Here is a 6,813-nt window from a genome sequence, read left to right as displayed (position 1 = left end):
CAGAATGATAACATTCTTGCTATACTTGAGTCTGGTTTCTGGTGCTTGCTCTATCTCTTCAAACTGGGCTTTTTGCCTCTAAGTATGCCTTGTAATTTTACCAAATAAAAGGAACTGCTGTAATGGGCTTTTACTAATGTGATGATAAGGTGTTGTGGGGGAAGAGAAGCATTCTGCATTCCTGCCGGTAGGTCCCAGTTTAGTGAGTCTGTGCTTCTGGACTGAACTTCACAAGTGCTTCTCAGTCCTCTCTCCTCCACCAGGTTGGAGCAGGATGTCTCTAGTGGGCTGGAGTTGGCCATTTTCTCTTCTTCCACTTTATTTAGGCTCTGATATATTCCCAGCAGATTAGGCTGTAGTTAAATGGTTTCTGGTAAGGACTTTCCCGGCGGTCCTCTGGTTAAGATTCTGGGCTTTCACTGCAGGGGCAAGGGTTCCATCAATGGTCAGGGGACCCCCATAAGTTGTGCAGCCCAGCAAAAATAAAAAAAGGGTTTCTGCTGAGGGCAGACCCTGTTAAGAAGAATAGAGAACTCTGGCATGTTTCAAAATAGTTCCTCTGAGCAAATTTTTTGCTGATCTCCACTGTGATAACCTGCTTGAACTCCAGGAGATAAAAGTTTGGGCGCCCACCTCTGATTAAGTCCCCTTGGAATTTTAAACACTCAGACTTGTCCACATTAAGCCTCTGGCAATTTGTCAATTAGAGTTCAGGATTTCTACCCTGGCTTTGGTTCCCTCAGAGGTTTTTGCTCTGGTAAGTTGTGATTCTTTGTATTTGTCTTTACGTCTCTACAATTTGGTGATGAGATAGCAATTTTCTCTATGACCTTCCTTCTCTTAGGGTTCTAAAAAGAGTTGTTGATTTTACAGTTTGTTCAGCTTTTTACTTGTTAGGATTCAGTGGTGACTTCCAAGCTCCCTACATTCGAACAAGAAATTGAAAGTTGAATTTGCATTTTTAACTGAAATCTCTCACAAACTTGTGACTCCTTTTCATTCATATTTCCTCTGCTTTTGTTTCTTATCTATTCTCTGACTTATTGTAATAGCACAGTAATTGGTGCCATATTTTTCTCATGATTCTTCTTCAGCGCATTTTAAATGTATTAGTATAGATCCATGTACAGAGTTTTAATATTCCATGAATTTAATATTCCATAAATTTTCCTAGGTCCCACAAGGACACACTTGTGACTTATAATAATTTTGAAGACAGAAGATTCTTAGATTGTTTGTTCAAAGGGTCTTTCACAAAATAAAATTATCCAGAAATATAAAACCTTTAAATGACTTTAGCTAGCTTTTTTGAAGGATGATTATATTACCATAAAACCAAAGTTATTTAAGTTGGTATTACTCTTTCTGCTTTGCAGGGAATGAGCTGAAGATTGTTCCTTAAACCAGATCTTGCTACAAATTAGGGTAGAAGGTCATGAGGACTTGGATGTATAGGATGGGTCTGGAAATGATGACAGCAAATGGGAGAAATTGGACAGAATAAATAAACTCGAAGCCCAAATGACAACAGTAAATTTCCAGTTTAGTGAGGAGTGGACTTCCTAAGTTCATCTGTTCCTGAACATAATTGACCTTATTATCACTCTTTTTATCATCTTCCTTCACCTGTAACATTCTGAGTATTTTTTGAGAACAATAAATACAGGATTTTGCCTGGAATAACAATTATTCTAAGAAAATCATAGGTGGGAAATAAATTAACTGTAACAGGTACAACATATATTACTGTAGGGAAGATGAACACACACACTCATTCACTCGCTCATTCACTTGCTCTTTCACTTAGGCTGCCAGATAAACAGCTGCTTGACTTGGCTACTCAGTTCACCACGCAGCAGTCAGTCTTCCGCAGTGTACAGGACTCTTCAAGCTGCAGCGTCTCCTTGACCTCCCAGGCACTTTTCTTGTTACCACACCACACCCCTAGTCATACTAAGCATCTTAACCTCCACAGATGTGACCTTCTTTCTCTGGACTTCAGAGATTTTGCACAAATTTCTTCCTCTGTCTTCAATTTTCTTACTACTTTAAACTTCTCCAATTTGGATAGCTCCACTAATCCTTCAAGTGTTAAATAAAATATCTTATCCTCTTAAAAGTGAAAACCAAATACCTTCTATTCCAGTACATGAGGCCAAGTATTCTTCCTGCCACTCTTGGCTTATCTTTATACTACAGTGAGAAAAATTACATGGGGATTCTATTCATGGAGTGAGGAAACCAGAATTCTAAGGACAGAGTACTGTGGAATTCAGTTCAGTTCAGTTCAGTCTCTCAGTGTGTCCAACTGTTTGTGACCCCATGAACCGCAGCATGCCAGGCCTCCCTATCCATCACCAACTCCTGGAGTTCAGCCAAATCCATGTCCATTGAGTTGGTGATGCCATCCAACCATCTCATCCTCTGTCGTCCCCTTCTCCTCCTGCCCTCAATCTTTCCCAGCATCAGAGTCTTTTCAAATAAGTCAGCTCTTTGCATCAGGTGGCCAAATATTGGAGTTTCAGCTTCAACATCAGTCCTACCAATGAACACCCAGGACTGATCTCATTTAGGATGGACTGGTTGGATCTCCTTACAATCCAAGGGACTCTCAAGAGTCTTCTCCAACACCACATTTCAAAAGCATCAATTCTTTGGCACTCAGTTTTCTTTATAGTCCAACTCTCACATCTATACATGACTACTGGAAAACTATAGCCTTGACTAGATGGACCTTTGTTGACAAAGTAATGTCTCTGCTTTTTAATATGCTGTCTAGGTTGGTCATAACTTTCTTTCCAAGGAGTAAGAGTCTTTTAATTTCATGGCTGCATTCACCACCTGCAGTGATTTTGGAGCCCATAAAAATAAAGTAAGTCACTCTGTCCACTGTTTCTCCATCTATTTGCCATGAAGTGATGGGACCAGATGCCATGATCTTAGTTTTCTGAATGTTGAGCTTTAAGCCAACTTTTTCACTCTCCTCTTTCACTTTCATCAAGAGGCTCTTTAGTTCTTCTTCACTTTCTGCCATAAGGGTGGTGTCATCTGCATATCTGAGGTGATTGATATTTTTCCTGGCAATCTTGATTCCAGCTTGTGATTCCTCCAGCCCAGTGTTTCTCTTGATGTACTCTGCATAGAAGTTAAATAAGCAGGGTGACAATATACAGCCTTGATGCACTCCTTTTCCTATTTGGAACCAGTCTGTTGTTCCATGTCCAGTTCTTACTGTTGCTTCCTGACCTGCATTCAGGTTTCTCAAGAGGCAGGTCAGGTGCTCTGGTATGCCCATCTCTTGAAGAATTTTCCACAGTTTATTGTGATCCACACAGTCAAAGGCTTTGGCATAGTCAATAAAGTAGAAATAGATGTTTTTTCTGGAACTCTCTTGCTTTTTCCATGATCCAGTGGATGTTGGCAATTTGATCTCTGGTTCTTCTGCCTTTTCTAAAAGGCAAGTTCATGGTTAATGTATTGCTGAAGCCTGGCCTGGAGAATTTTAAGCATTACTTTACTAGTGTGTGAGATGAGTGCAATTGTGTGGTAGTTTGAGCATTCTTTGTCATTGCCTTTCTTTGGGATTGGAATGAAAACTGACCTTTTCCAGTCCTGTGGCCACTACTGAGTTTTCCAAATTTGTTGGCATATTCAGTGCAGCACTTTCACAGCATCATCTTTTGGGATTTGAAATAGTTCAATGGAATTCCATCACCTCCACTAGATTTGTTCGTAGTGATGCTTCCTAAGGCCCACTTGACTTCACATTCCAGGATGTCTGGCTCTAGGTGAATGATGGCACCATCGTGATTATCTGGGTTGTGAAGATCTTTTGTACAGTTCTGTGTCTTCTTGCCACCTCTTCTTAATATGTTCTGCTTCTGTTAGGTCCCTACCATTTCTGTCCTTTATCGAGCCCATTTTTGCATGAAATGTTCCCTTGGTATCTCTAATTTTCTTGAGATCTCTAATCATTCCCATTCTATTGTTTTCCTCTATTTCTTTGCATTGATCACTGAGGAATGCTTTCTTATCTCTCCTTGCTATTCTTTGGAACTTGCATTCAGATGCTTATATCGTTCCTTTTCTCCTTTGCTTTTCACTTCTTTTCTTTTCACAGCATTTTGTAAGGCTTCCCTAGACAGCCATTTTGCTTTTTTGCATTTCTTTTTCTTGGGGATGGTCTTGATCCCTGTCTCCTGTACAATGTCAGGAACCCCAGTCCATAATTCATCAGGCACTCTGTCTATCAGATCTAGTCCCTTAAATCTATTTCTCACTTCCACTGTATAGTCATAAGGGATTTGATTTAGGTCATACCTGAATGGTCTAGTGGTTTTCTCCACTTTCTTCAATTTCAGTCTGAATTTGGCAATAACGAGTTCATGATCTGAGCCACAGTCCACTCCCGGTCTTGTTTTTCTGACTGTAAAGAGCTTCTCCATCTTTGGCTGCAAAGAATATCATCAGTCTGATTTTGGTGTTGACCATCTGGTGATGTCCACGTTTAGAGTCTTTTGTATTGTTAGAAGAGGATGTTTGCTATGACCAGTGCGTTCTCTTGGCAGAACTCTATTAGCCTTTGCTCTGCTTCATTCTGTACTCCAAGGCCAAATTTGCCTGTTACTCCAGGTGTTTCTTGACTTCCTACTTTGGCATTCCAGTCCCCTATAATGGAAAGGACATCTTTTTTGGATGTTAGTCCTAGAAGGTCTTGTAGGTCTTCATAGAACTGTTCAGCTTCTTTAGAGTTACTGGTCAGGACATAGACCAATGGAATTATTCTACAGTAAAATAAAGAAGAAAAGTTTTTGCATTTAAGCTTTATTACATGAAAATAAGTATTTCTATTGGATCAGTTTCTACTGCATTTATGCATACCTATGTGAGGAAAAATAAAGTTTATAGCTGAGTCATAACATTTAAATATCCAAGCTAGCCAATTCACAAAATTCTCTTACAAAAGTGAGGCATTTTTAATTTGAATATCACTATTTTTCTCTAAAGAAGTAATTAGTTTCTTTAAAGTTTTCCAATAATATTCCAGAATAAATACACATGAAAGGGTATTTCCATTAGATACATGAATTAGCAAGGATGAAAAACTTTCTCACAAAAGACCTTAATGACAATTTGTGACTTGCTTGTATGTTACTATATTTTTCCAGATTTTATAATTTAGATTAGTTCTAATCAACTTCCAAAACCTTATTATGTTTATGATTTCTTTGAAATACTTGGTTTTGAGTAATTATTCCAGTTGTTTGGGGAATTTTTTTTTTTTTTTCTGTTGAGGTGCTAGCATTGTCTAGCTTATTTCCCACAGATAGAATGTCTTACTTTAAGAATTTTATATTTTATGTCTTTTGCTACTGAGAGAACAGATTATGACACCTTGTACTGTTGCCCAATTTCTTCTAGCTTATCGCTTCCTTCTGTAGGCAATATTTTCAAGAAAGGACCAACTCTGTCCAAGTGTTGACAAGGTAGATTGATATATGTATGATCTAAGTTGAGTGGTTTCAAATTCCCCACCAAATCAGGCCCAGTGTCACACATTCCCACATTGGCCAGGCTTTTGAAGAGTAGCTGTTCTGCTTCATAAATAATGGCAACTTTATTAACTCTTCTCTCTGTCATTTCCTGTTTTCACATTTTATCTCTTGGAGTTTTAAAGAGCAATCTTAAATGATGAGTTATTTTAGAAATGTAAATAATAAGGACGGTAAGAAAGAGACTTCATTCACAGGCCAGATGTGATCAGCACAGCTCAAAGCAATGATTTCCTTTGTTGTTCCGTAAGAATTATTAAGAGGAGATCAGAAAGGTTTAAGGAAATCTATTTGTCTCCAAGAGTTAGGAATGCACTTTTTCTTCTGTGAAGGAGAATATGTAAATATATTATATATAAATATAAATATATGTATTTCTTAATTTTTATTTCACTTACTTCAAAATCTTCCAATACTTCCTCTAAGTTGAAAGTATTTCACGTTATTTGGAAGCCACCAAAATTCTGTTTTATTCCAGTCTTGCTTTGGTAATTATATGTCCTCTGAAGTGGCTTGAGGACCTCCTGGGGAGAGTGACTCCATTTTTCCTTTTAATTTCAATAGTACCTGAGGTACCTAGACCTTCAATTAATCTCATTAGAATAATAAGTGAATAAATGAATTGATGGATGTACTTCAAAACATTATTCAATTATTGAAGAGATTTGTGGAATAAAAGTCTAGAAAGTCTATTCTTTAGAGTAGTTTTAAAGTAGATTTAAAATTGATTTTCCAGTAAACAGATCACTCAAAATACTCAGGTGAATTCTCAAGATGGATGTGAGTAATAGTGTGGGTCAAGTATCCTGCCATGAAAGACACAATGTGCTTAACAAATGTGAACACAAAATGTGAACACAAAAGTGAACAAATGAGTTCACTTAAAAAAAAAATTCTTTTATTTGTTTTTGTGCATCAAACTTTACTCGATATTGTTTGTAGGTAGACAAATACTACAGGCAGGCATGATCCAAATGTGTTTGGAAGGAAATTAAATGTATTCTAAATGACTTCACCTTTAAAAAAAACATGTTTCCTAAGGAGCTTTTATTAAGTAAGCCACAATGTACCAACCATTAAGGACATGTAATCTGCTGTCCAGTTTCATCAAGCAAACCATATATCATTCCTTCAGTTCAATTCAGTGGCTCATTCATGTCTAACGTTTTGTGACCCCATGGACTTCAGCACACCAGGCCTCCCTGTTCATCACCAGCTCCTGGAGTTTACTCAAACTCATGTCTATTGAGTCGGTAACGCC

Source organism: Oryx dammah, unplaced genomic scaffold, assembly GCF_014754425.2.
Source record: "Oryx dammah isolate SB20612 unplaced genomic scaffold, SCBI_Odam_1.1 HiC_scaffold_18, whole genome shotgun sequence".
NCBI lineage: Eukaryota > Metazoa > Chordata > Mammalia > Artiodactyla > Bovidae > Oryx > Oryx dammah.
This window is presented reverse-complemented; position numbering follows the sequence as displayed.